The 13,632-nt window shown below is 37.2% G+C and overlaps 1 pseudogene; it reads right to left on the bottom strand.

Moving 5' to 3' along the window:
- Positions 1-651: 651 nt before the first annotated feature.
- On the bottom strand, positions 652-13,321 carry LOC131398921 (aldo-keto reductase family 1 member C23-like; annotated as a pseudogene).
- Positions 13,322-13,632: the final 311 nt, after the last annotated feature.

The following is a 13,632-nucleotide window of genomic DNA, read 5'->3' on the forward strand; positions in this document are numbered from 1 at the left end:
AAACCAAGAATTCTTATGGACACCAGAATGTCAGCCTTTCTGGAGGGAAATGCAGTATTTGCTTTCTGAAAAAACACGCAATGAAAAGGAAGGGAGAGATCTGGAAATTTATGAAGGACATAAACTTGAAAATCCGATAATGGAGGTGATGGGCATTTCTGGCATGGACCACAAGCTTGATGGAGAATGCTTTAATCTGATAAAGAATTGAGAAGTTAGGAGAAGTAGATAATAAACACAGTTTTGGAAACATTGAAGTAGGCTACACTAGTGATATCCACAGTGTATGTCCACTAAATTGTTGTAGAAATGGGAGGCCTACATGGAAGATGTAGATTCAGCAATGATTTCAATCTTCTTGGAAAGTTACACAGACTGATGAGTGAAAGACATATGTGTATAAGTCCAAACGCACCCAAGTCCACTCACTTTATCTTTGTGTCAGTGAGAAAAGCTATGGAATGAGTCTAGGATGAGATTCCAGAAAGATTCTGTCTCATCCCTGACTCAAACTGGCCCCTGTCTTCCTGTCTTACTTCCCCTACGTATTGACGTAAATTTTAACAATCCTTATACACTAATTATCAGAAAATAAATTGAGGCAAACATATTTACCAAAGTCACTTACTTTTCCTTTGGAAAAGGAATATATCAAAGGTTGAAGTTTAGGCCATCTAGGATTTTCATGTCCTCTGAAATCAACTGGAATTCAAAACCCTATCACAGAAGTGGAAAAAATTTTATGATTTCTAGATTGCATGATTGCCAAACTGGAAAATCCAAGCAAATCAGACTGAATGGTGCAGAGGAAATTCTCAAAATGTCTTAGAAGTTTCCCAAAGTTTTTAAAGACATCAAGCCAAATACTCCAGCGGTAATAAATATCAGGCAAAAATTAAATAGAAATCTATCCATGGATATAATATATTGAATCTGCACAAGACTACAGACCAAAAGGAGATTTTTTTTAAATGTTGAGAGAACAAAGCTGCCATTATTCAATGAGATAGGGTCATGTACTTAGAAGATCCAGAAGAATCTAGAAATATATTCTAAAAATACAACGCATAATTTAGTAATTTTTATGAATATAGCTCAATTTCGATACCTGATCAATGAACAGATAGAATGTGAAAAAAATTTTTCAAGGTAATTTAAACCAATTATTATCCAAATACTAATGATGGTATGTTCAAAGGACACAGTAACTGGCTTGAAGAGGATATCATTGTGCAAAAGTGGGACACTTTAAGAGTCAAAAATATTGTATCTAACGGCTAACATGTTGAACCAAATAAATGCATCAATCTCTACTAATATTCCAAGATAGGGGCAGATAGAGAAGATAGATAAATAGGTAGTAGGTAGATAGGTAGATAGATAATAGACAGACAGATGATAGATAGATGATAGATAGATAGATAGATAGATAGATAGATAGACAGACAGACAGATAGATAGAAAGAAAGTACAATGTCAACAATTTCACAATTGAAGAATACAAATAAGGCGTTTATTGCATTATTCTTTCAGCATTCTGTACATTTGAAAATATTCATAACAGAAAGTTAGGAAAAAGTTAAAGTAATATCAAACATACTAGTTATCTATGAAAAAATCTAACAAAAGGATTATTTAAATTACTTTTTGGAAAAAATTATAATTTATTAAAAATATATGAAGAACACCTACTTAAATAAATACTCATACCATAATTATGGATTGGAAGTCTCAATACAGTAAAGAAGGCAGTTTTCTCCAAATTGATCTACAGTTTCAATGCGATATGAACCAAAGATTTACACTTTTATTTTTCATGGAAGTTCATAAGTGATACAATATTTTACATAAAATAACAGCTAGTCAAGAACAATCAAGACATCCTTAAAGAAGAAAAAGGAATGGAGAAAATTTTTAACATTCTGAAAGGCAAGATTTATTTTCCACTATAATTATATTGTACAGAAATGTGAGTAGTTGAATAGAAGACAGAGGTCAGAAATGGACTGAGGGACATTTGCTATATGACAGAGATTACAATGAAAATCTTTGGGAAAATATGAACATTTGGATTTCCACTTAAACATATACATATATTTGGTTCCATTTTCATATCGTATTAAAAAATCAATTCCAGGAGTATTAGAGACCCAAATTTGAAAGAAAAGACAAGAAAAGTTTTACAAATTTCTCTACCACTTGAATCTGGCCTGGCCTGTAACTTGCACTGGAAAAAAAAAATTGCCACAAGCAATGGTGAGTCTGTTCTGAGCCTACACATGAAAATACTTTGCAAGTATCAACTCACTGCCTTGGGAAAATGCCACTGTGATGAGATGAAGAACAGGCTAGTTCTCCATAGTCTAACCAACTATATGACAAATTATACGGAACAGAGTTTACGCACCTCTCACAACAGCAAAATCAACTCCTACATCAGAGCTTCCTGGTTGCTCTACATTTGACTACAAATACATGAGAGAGCTCAGCCAAGAAGAGAACAGTTTAGTTGAGCCCAGGCTAATTATCAAACCACAGAATCATGAGCTAAATAAACGGCTTTTGTAGTAAACCTCTAAATTGGGGATAGTTTGTTATACAGCTATGTCTAATGGTAAAATAATGGTCTCCTACATGTACAAAAAAAGGTAACAGGGCTGGCCCAGTGACACAAGTGGTTAAGTGCACGCGCTCCACTGTGGCGGGCCGGGGTTCACCGGTTTGGATCCCGGGCGCACACTGAAGCCCTGCTTGGCAAGCCATGCTGTGGTGGTGTCCCATATAAAGTGGAGGAAGATGGGCACGGATGTTAGCTTAGGGCCAGTCTTCCTCAGAAAAAAAAATGAGGAGGATTGGCAGATGTTAGCACAAGGCTGATCTCCCTCACCAAACAAAAAAAAAGGATAACAATAAAAATTATCAAAGACTTGAACAGGTGCTTCACAAAAGTGGAAACTCAAGGAGAACAAATACACAAAAATAAAACTACATTACTGTTCAAGAAAACGCAAGCTAAAACCCCAGTGAACTGGAGACCACTGCTACAGTCTGATATTTATGTGCCCTCAAAATCCGTATGCTGGACACCTAACCCAGATTCGGATGGTATTAGACAGTGGGGCCTTTGAGTGGTGATTAGGTCATGATGGTTGTGCCCTCTTGAATGAGATTAATGCCTTCCTAAAAGAGACCTGAAAGAGCTCCCTTGCCCCTTCTACCATGTTAAGATACAATGAACAATATCAGACAGAGAAAAGAGCCTTCACTCGAACACGCTAGAACCCTGATCTCAGACTTCTAGCCTCTAAAACTGTAAGAAATAAATTTCTGTATTTCATAAGACACCGTACCTGTGATACTTTGTTATAGCATCTCAAATCTAAGATGCTATAACTAAGAAAATCAAGTAATAGAATTCCCTCATTTTAGAATGAAGAAAATGAGAAGTGACTTACAAAGGGGTAAAGAGTACATTGCAAACCTAATGTGTAAACTATAATCTCTGTTTCTGTCCAATCTTAATTCCATTCACCATGCTGCCTCTCTGGGTGCAACAGTAGGAGAAAACTGGTGGGAAAACGCATAATGCACACATGCATGGGAAATAACAGGCTCACCTGGGCCTCAAGATGTCTTGAGACCCTTAAAAAGAACGCATGTGGAAAATATTATTTAGGGGCCCCCATGCCCACACCTGAACTCATCACCTGCATGTTCTCTCTCATCTGCTTTTCATTGATACTCTTGGCCAGAACTACAACCCCACGCTGTAGCTGGTAGCGAAGGGCAATCAGTGATGGAGTTCACTTGTACTTTTTTGCCATGGCACAAAGAACTGGATCATCCAAGAGAACAGGGGTGCTCTGGTCTACCCTGGAAGGAAATGCAGAAATGCTGAAGACCTGAGACTCAGTATCCAGTTTGTTAGAAGGCTTCCCAAACAGATTCTGTAGATGCAGTGTAGACCAGTGTTTCTCAAAATGTGGTCCCTGGACCAGAAGCATAGCTATCATCTGGGAGCTTGTTAGGAAGGCAAATTCCATGTCTTACCCTAAGACCACCTGATTCAGAAACTTGGTTGTGGCACATAGCGATCTGAATTTACAAGCCCTCCAGTTCATTTTGATGCATCCTTGAATTCAGACCAATGCTTCTAAACTCATAGATTTTTTTCTCTTTTACTTCTCAGTGGCTTTTTTTCTTCTCTGATCACAGCCTTCAAAGTAAGAACAAGAGTATGAGAGGAGAAAGAGAAAGGGGAAAACTGGGATAGTTTTATTTTAACTTTTCTAAGATATTTATAAAATTTGAGTAGTCCCCAAATTAAAACTCTTCATTTTATCATTACTTGTAGTGTGCAATATTTCTATAGAAGTTTATAAAAACATTTCACATTGTAATTTTTTCTATCATTATAAACCTTGGAGTTATATAATATTATCCTGATTTTAGACATAAAGTGAGGCTTAGAGTCTATTACTAAAAATATGTTAATTAGTTAATAAATGTCTAAATCATGACTTGAATTTTTGTCTCAATTTTGGGTATTACATACAGATTTTAATGCTGGGATTTTTTATTGATTAATCTACAATCAGACACATATAATGTATAAGCATAGGCTGGGTGATGGGATGATAGTGGGGAAGGATTACTTCCATCCCTCCCTTCTCTCCTCCAGCCAGTTGAGAGTTAATTCCAGAAAAATAAGTATGGTATGATCAAAGATGTTTCAGGAAAAATAGTGTTTAGGTAAACTCCTTGTTGTCTTCATTACCGTTGTTTTGGATGTTGGGAACCCAAAGAACTATAGGCAACTAGGACAATATCTTTCTACTTGCAGAAATCCAACAGTTTGCTCTGGTTGAGATAAGGATGATATTCTACCTGCAGAATGCCAAGATAGAAAAGCATCAGATTATATGAAATGAAGATATTCATATGGAAAAGAAAGTTTAAAAGGAAAATAAAGCTGAATAAAAAACTATGTAATATTAAATTTAAACTGGAAATATAAACATCAAGTACTATTTTTTTTAAAAAATGAATATTATATCTCTGTTCCCTAAAAGGGTAAAAAAAGAAAAAAAAAAAAAAGTATTTCTCAGAACAAGCGACTCTACGGATCAGATCTTGGTTACGCAATACCATTGTACATTACAAGTAGACATGGCAATTTTCTAGATCTGGGAGAAAAAAAGAATTGTTTGAGTCTTGGGCATCAAATGTTGCAGAAATGAAGTTACTCAAAGACTCATGAAGGGCTGTGTAAAGGACAAAAGAACCAGTTTGATGGGGATCCCACTGGTGACCTCGGGTAGATTTGAGCATCAGTGAATAATGACTAAAAGCAATTATAACACACTGAGGAAATAAAAATCCGTTACTCCATTGTGATTAGAAAAAGAGAGAAAGAGAAAACAAGAATCTTTTTTCCCACTGATGATGATTATTACAGTAATTGCTTTCTAGGAATATTGATAACTAGGGAAGGAGTTAAGCATTTACCCTACCTTACAGGAATAATCATATTTTATCCTGATTTGATGAAGGAATTTTCCATTCACAACAAAATTTCAGGTAAAAATATTATAAAACTGTAGTTAAAGTTGAAAATACTTATTTACAAATCCCAATGACATTACTGATTCAGAGTAAAATCATTGATGGCTACTTAACCATTATGTGAAAACTTGGGGGCAATATGACTTACCCTGATGACAATTACCATCCCACAGATTGTTAGGTAATTAAAAAGGGGAAAATACACATTTAAAAAGAAAAGACCTGGCAGCCTCAGCTTAATGATGAAAACAAATGTAACATCTCTCCTAGTGAGACAACCTGTAATGACAGGCTTCCTACGGGAGTGTGATTTGAGGGACACAGCATGCAAAGGACAGTTTCTTGCTTAAAATATTTAACCTTAATGTAATAAGCCCTTCAGATCTAACTTCTAATTTACAGAAACTGGGAATGGAGAAAGGAATAATTAACACCACAAGATAGCAATTGGATAAACCCAGAATATTCAACAAATTCTATCTGGATGTCATGGTAAAAAAGGGTTGAGTGACCATTCTAGGTTAAGAAAGCTTAAGAAACATGACTAAAAGTAATATGTGGACCACAATTGGCTCCTGACTAGAAAAGAAGACCTATGAAAGAAAACTATATGGAGAACTGAATATGGATTGGATACTAGACAATAAGATTTCCGAGGTCTGAAGGTGTGAATTGTCATGTCTATAGCTTACTTTGAAGAGGGTTAGCAAAATTTTACATATATGTATGCAGATAGATCCACGTATGTGTACATATGTTTGGAAATGTAGGAAAACGTGAAAACTTTTCAATATAGAAGGGAAAACACGGATGTTCTCTATCATACTCAACTTCTCTGAATGTCTGAAAATTTTCATAATAAAAATTGAAAAGAAAACTAATACTAGAATCACATGAATGTTTTGACATTTATAAACGAAAATCAGTAGTGTTATAACATGATATGTCAAATTCTTGACTTTTATAAGCCACGTTTTCCAACCAAAGACGCTTACTACTTGACTCCAAGTTATACCTTGAGGATATTACACAAAATGAAATAAGACTTTCACAGGACAAGTGCCACATGATACCAGTTATATGAGGTGTCTAAAATAGTCAAACTCATAGAGTCAGAGCAGAATGGTGGTCACCATGGGCTGGGAAGAGGGAGAAATTAGGAGTTGCTAATTGTGGGTATGAAATCTCCAATTATGCAGGATGAATAAGTTCTAGAGATCTCCTGTATAACCTTGTCCTTACAGTTAGCAATACTGTATTATATTGCATACTTGAAAATTTGTGCAGAGGCTGGATCTCATGTTAAGTGTTCTTACCATGACAAAATACAAATAGAACAGAAAAAATGTAACAGTACAGAAACAGACATAGAATACCGTGTCTAAAAAATTCATATAAGGGAGGAAATCGATGAGGAGAACCAGACTAAGACTGAGTAAATCACAAGGTCTGCTCTATGTTCCTGCTAAATGTTCCTGAGGGTTAATTTTGTCTATCATTATTATCACCATAAACCGTCCCACTAGCCTGGATGACTTACATAGTCTCCAGTAAATTTTTCCTGTATCTGTGTTTCCTATTCAAAGACCCCTGAAAGCAGAGATACCAAGACAAAGGATTCAGGCATCCAAATTCCACACAAACCCCCGATACCTACCTCATATTATTTTCACTCTTTTTTTATTTACTACTCATTCTATGTTTTCAAGACTTTCCTTTCTGTACATAGTTCCCTCCAAATCACTTTCACTCATCCCTTCTTGGAAATCCTTTACAGCTAGGGAAACATCACCTTCCCTCTAAGGTCTGGGTAACTATTCCAGCCCTCTGTCACCTCCTTTACCTTCCTTAAATTTTTATGCACAATTTAGCATTAAATTCTGGCCACTTTTTTCACAAAGACTTTGTGGAACAGAAATATGATTATGGGTTATTTTCACACCAATCTAGACAGAGGCTCTGCTCCCTAGAATCTTCTGTTCCATAAAGATAGGAAGAACAGGAGGGGAGGCCAAATAGACATCTGACAGTAGTGCAAGAAGAAGAAGATGAAGAACAGAAAGGAGAGGAGGCCAAGGGGGCTCACCTGGTTGCAGACGGGCTTGTACTTGAGCCCTGGCTTGTTCAGGATCATCTCCAGCTGCCTGCAGTTAAAGTTGGATACCCCGATGGACTTGGTCAGTCCTGCATCCTTACACTTCTCCATGGCCTGGGGAGGAAGGGGTGGTGAAAAATCATTTGTGCAATTGGTTATAGATCAAGAATAATTGCTAGAAAAATCTGTTAAAAGGAACAACTGTCAAGAAGCAACAATGAAACCAATTGGCATGATACTCAAGAAGAGAAATAGTAGTAAATTGAATAAGGACATAATGTATTGACAGCAAGAATATGGATTACTGTCTTCTCCTTAGAAAAATGAGAGAGAATATTATACATTGAAATAAAGATAAGCCTATACTTGTATCAAATTCTCCTGTGTTTCTCTCTATAAACTTTTCAGTAATGATTTCCTCCACAGCACTACAGCATACCCATTTTTTAAAAGTTTGTGAATTGCTGAATCTGAAGGTGCATATCCTTTTCTCAGAAGTGGAAGAAATGAACCAGATTCCCCCTCTCCTGGCATCCACTCTGTGCTCCCTTCTTCAAGCGTTCACCTCCCATGTGGCACACAGATCCACTGTGTCAAATATTGCTTTCCCATGCTCGTCTTCTGGGAAAAGTTCCTACCCTGGCTGGAATAGAAGCTGCCGTCTTCGTGATGTCACAAAATATTTTCTCCACACTTATCCAGGCTGACACACACATCTAGGGACAAGACACTAAACTTTCCTGAGTTAGGTGGTGTAAAATTATAGGTACCAATATTTGCAAATTGATTTGCATATGGAGTTGTAAGGAATGTCTTTAGGAGACAGGCATCCTCTAATCTCTTAATCTCAATATGTGCTTCAATAAATACCATTTTCCTAGGCCATAGTGGGGACTCATAGTGATTTATGTTACCCTTGTCCTTCCTCTTCCAAAAGGCCTCCCTTGCACTGGGAATGACAATAAGTTATATGGCCTTATTTCCAGAATAACTATTACAATCTTGACTGAGGCTAGCCAATCAGAGTTCCTCATCCCTCTGGACATCTGATGGTCCAAGGGCCAGCACATGAACCAAACAGGGTCATCCTAGGTTCTCTTAAGGATTAATACAGATGCTGGAAGATACAGAGACGGTTTTAAATTTTAATGACCGTGAGGCTTGAACTGCCCCAAGGTCATATTTGGTATCATTGAAAAATGTTGAGACAAAAATAAAGCAAACTAATAGTAATGCAAAGTTAAGTGATACAGAAAAGGAGATATTTCTGAAGGTATTCCAATTTCCTAAATCCATAAATGGCTTGGACTTCCCATTTACACAGTCCAATAAACTCTTTTGCATAGGATAGCTTCAGTAGCTTTCTATAACTTAAAATCAAGAATTCTATGTAACATAATCATTAATGGGTAAGTGCAGTCTACAAAGTTCCATTGTGATGATTGCCAACAGTGTAGGCAAGGTCTTGCAAGTCCCTATGAAGACTGCTCATTTTAGACCCACCCAGAGGGAGCACCATCATATCTGTTGATGAGATGATCTGTTGATCATAATGAGATCAACTCATTATGCACAAGTGTAAGGCAGTTTCATTGCTCTCCATGGTTGCATGAAACTCCGTGACAATGCCCAGAGACTCAGGAGTCATTGTCAGGATTGTGTTTTAAATATGCCTATTTTTATTTCCTCAAGTTTTTCAGACAGATGATTTGAGATTGTTGAACTCTTTTCTCTTGGAGGCATGCAAAAGAAATTAAGGATTTTAAAAAAAAGCACTTGAAAACCTAATCAGGGATTATTATTTGGGAGATTCTTCTCTACTATAATAATCCCTACATCCTTCTAAGAGAAATCTTAATTCAGAAATCCATGCAAGTTGATAGACATTCTGACACGAGAAGTGAAAATGGTGTGACCATGCAAATTGCCAACCTTCGGAGCCGTCGGATAGTGAATGATATAGAGATCAACATAGTCCAGTTGAAGAGTTTTCAGAGACTTTTCCAAGGCTGGTCGAACAAACTCTGGTCAAAAAAATGTGATCCAAAGCTGCAGAGGTTAAAGAATAAAAGTTGTGTTGGATTAATATTTCATTCAGTTTTGTTTTTTTTCCTTTCATCTAATAATTAGACAGTTTTCTACTGGGTGGAAACTGATGACCACAGAGGAAAAATACTTTTTCTCTTTTTGGGTTCCCTTTTGATCTGACTTACCCATAGACATTCTATTATAATTTGTTTGGATTTAACATCAGTACATCTACTAAAAATGTAAGGAAATGACCCCAGAGATAAAACATTTTATCAGATAATAACCATGCCCAATATCTGGATTCTGTTTGATAGAGTTTACAAAGCAGTTCAAAAACATAGCCTAATTCTATCAAAATTTCAATCTTATGGGGAATAAGTAGTGTCAATTTAGTTTAAATAACTTTAGGGAAAACATTCTTTGAAAATATTAATATGTACTGGACACAATTCAAAACACTTTAGTGATATCTTGTGTAATACACAAAGTGCCTCTTATATTGCTCCCTGTTATTGATAGATGTGAGAATTGAGGTGTAGAATGTTAAGAAATTTTACTAAGTCACCCAGATGATAGGAAACCTATAATCGCAGTTCTGTCTGATTTAAAAGTCCATACTGGGTCCGGCCTGCAACGTAGCGGTTAAGTGCATACGCTTTGCTGCTGACAGCCTGCGTTCCTATCCCTGGCACGCACCAAGGCACCGTTTGTCAGGCCATGCTGTGGCGGTGTTCCATATAAAGTGGAGGAAGATAGACACAGATATCAGTCCAGAGCCAGTCTTCCTCAGCAAAAAGAGTAGGATTGGCATGGATGTTAGCTCAGGCCTGATCTTCCTCACACACGCAAAAGAAAGTCCATACCAACTCACATTGATATGGTCTGAGGCTCAGGAAAGTAAAGTGACTTTACTTTAAAATCATAAAATTTGAACAAAGTAGTGATGTGAAAGTCATCATTTTTTTTGACACTAGATTTAATACATGAATATGTGTGAAGAATGTTGTACCAATAAGTGTAATTCACCAAACAACTACTGGTCCCATCATATAATTGCCATCTCCACACAGTCACATTCACACATGTGCTAACACATACACACCACACACACATCACCTTTGAATTGCAGAATATGCCTTCTCTCTTCAGAGTGTCATCTTCAATTTTGCTTTGGATAGCCAGTCCAACTTCCTTTTCATTACCGTATGCGTGAGCACAATCAATATGGCAGAACCCAGCATTTATACCTAATTTAGTGTCCTCCATAATTTTTCCCTTAGGAACCTAGACGAGCATCCAAAGGCAGTAGTTGGAAATTCACATGATTGAGAGAGAGCTAAGGCACAACTTTGACCTTCCCAAGGATCAAATTAACCTCATGTCTTAGGTTAGTTCTGTGTTCGTGGTGATGAACCCATGGAATTTTACCTAGATCTTTCCTAGTAAGTAATAAAATATGGGCATCCTAGGAATCCCTTCCATCCTGGACATTCACCGCTTCATCACTAGCATCAAAGGTCCCCAAGTCCACCCTAAGTTTCAATGATTTGCTGAAAATAGTCACAGGACTCAGCATACAGTTGTCATCATAGATATGATTTACATTGTGAGAGATTACTAACCAAAATCAACAAAGAGAAAAGAAATATGAAAAGAAGTCTAAAGAAACAAGATGACAACTCCTAAGAGTCCTCTACCAACGTAGACACACAGAGCACACTAAAGAAAAATTTTATATAAATTCAGAACTTATATATTTAATTTGTAAAATGTGATGTTTTCATATATGTATACTTTGCAAAATGATTACCACAATGAAGGTAATTAGAACACTCATCACATCACATAGCTAACATCTTTGTGTGTGTGGTGAGAACACTTAAGATTTCCTCTCTTAGCAAATCTCAAGAATATAATACATTATTATTAACTATAGTCACCATGCTGTACATTAGTTCTCCAGAACTTATTCATTTTATAACTGAAAGTTTGTACCCTTTGACCAACATCTCCCCGTTATTCCCATTGCCCCCTCCCCCAGCCCCTAGTCACCACTCCTCTACTCTGTTTCTATGAGTTTGAGGTTTTTCTATTCCATATACATAAGTGGGATCATGCAATATTTGTCTTTCTATGTCTGGCTTATTTCACTTAGCATAATGTCCTCCAGGTTCATCCATGTGGTTGCAAATCGCAGGAGTTCCTTCTGTTTTAAGGCTGAATAATATTGCATTTCTTTTTAAGTATTTCAAAAACGTTCTTTATTCAATGGTGTTGCTATGAACTGGATATTTGGTATAACTGCCCTCTGCTAGTCATGCTCTTTCCTTAGGTGTAGGGGCATTCAGGGTTTGCCAAAGGTGAAGTTTCAGTGGTATCCTTAACCCTTCCCTCCCTGTCCTCCCACTTTCCACTACAAAGTAAACAAGTCCTGTCATCTCTCTCCAAAATGTCTCTTCAGGGGCCAGCCTGGTGGAGTAACAGTTAAGTGCATGCCCTCTGCTGCAGTGGCCCAGGGCTCAGATCCCAGGCACTCACCAATGCACCTCTTGTCAAGCCATGCTGTGGTGGCATCCCATATAAAGTGGAAGAAGATAGACATGGATGTTAGCCCAGGGCCAGTCTTCCTTGGCAAAAAGAGGAGGATCGGAGACAGACGTTAGCTCAGGGCTAATCTTCCTCACCAAAAAAAAAAAAAAGAAAGAAAGAAAGAAAGAAAGAAAGAAAAAATGTCTCTGAATATTTCTTCTATTTTATAGATGAGATAGTGAGACTCGACATTTAAATACTAGTCCCGTGTCATATAACTCTTCTAAAGACAAAATTGGAAGACAATCTTCTGGCTTTCAGTCTAGTGACTTTTCCTTTTTGTTCCATCTTGTGTCCAAAGTTCAACTCTACCTGTTTGCTTCACTCAAAAATATATTAACAAGGACCAAGAATTGAAACCTTGTCCTGGAAGACTGTAGATTATTCCATCAAATTATATTATATTTTGAATTTGGGATAAATTCCCAAGCAGTAGGAGAAGTATGAGGGAAATTACAGGTGGAGTATTTATAGCCTGGCACGCAGCAGGTTACTCCACAGCAGAACAGAAACTCTCTCCCATCATTTGTCATTAACCTCATATCCGGGACCTTTACCACAAATATTTCTCTGGATCATGTCTTCTTAGTGGGAGGAAAGAATTTTTGAGTGCAAACAGTATAAGAGAAGCCACTGACATTTATTCACCCTCAAAGCAAGGCAGCTGATAGTCAATATTCTTGTCGGCTGAGTGTCTTCCCTTGTCACCCAGGGAAATAGATAGAAACTGGAGGAAAACCCACAATAATCTGTAGGTAACGACATGGTCAGACCCTGATGGGGCGTGAGCATTGACTACTTTGTCTCTTTGTATTAGGAATGGTTTTAGCCTGGTTACAAGAACCAAGTGAGCCACCCAGAGTCACACAGGAACTCAATGACTTGACAACCTAAGTCAGCTTCCACTCATGCTATGTCTATTTTCTTTTGAATACTCTAACCCAAGACCCGTTTAGCTGCACAGGTGCCAGATCCCAGTACAGGAATGAAGTTGCCATCATTTAGTTTCACACGCCAACCTTTGGCATCCATTGCCTGTTTCTCCTCTCTCTATGCAGACTTTGCTTTATTCTTCTGCCTTCACATTTTATATGAATAACGGGAGGGTAACACCCAAGTCCTCAGTCCAGCTGTTAGCAAGTGGACTGTAGGAGGAGCAAGTTTAAAGCAATAAGCCACGTAGTGAGAAGAGAATTGGAACAAGTTAACTTGTTGGTTTGTTTTTTTTATCAGAGAGTTATCTTAAACTATTATATAGTGATAAATAAATCATTAATTTCTTGCCCAGTAAATTTTTTCATTCAAGATCCACGTACATTGGCATAATATTACAAGAGATTTGGTGAACAGTT

This window comes from Diceros bicornis, chromosome 36 (genome assembly GCF_020826845.1).
Source record: "Diceros bicornis minor isolate mBicDic1 chromosome 36, mDicBic1.mat.cur, whole genome shotgun sequence".
Taxonomy (NCBI): domain Eukaryota; kingdom Metazoa; phylum Chordata; class Mammalia; order Perissodactyla; family Rhinocerotidae; genus Diceros; species Diceros bicornis.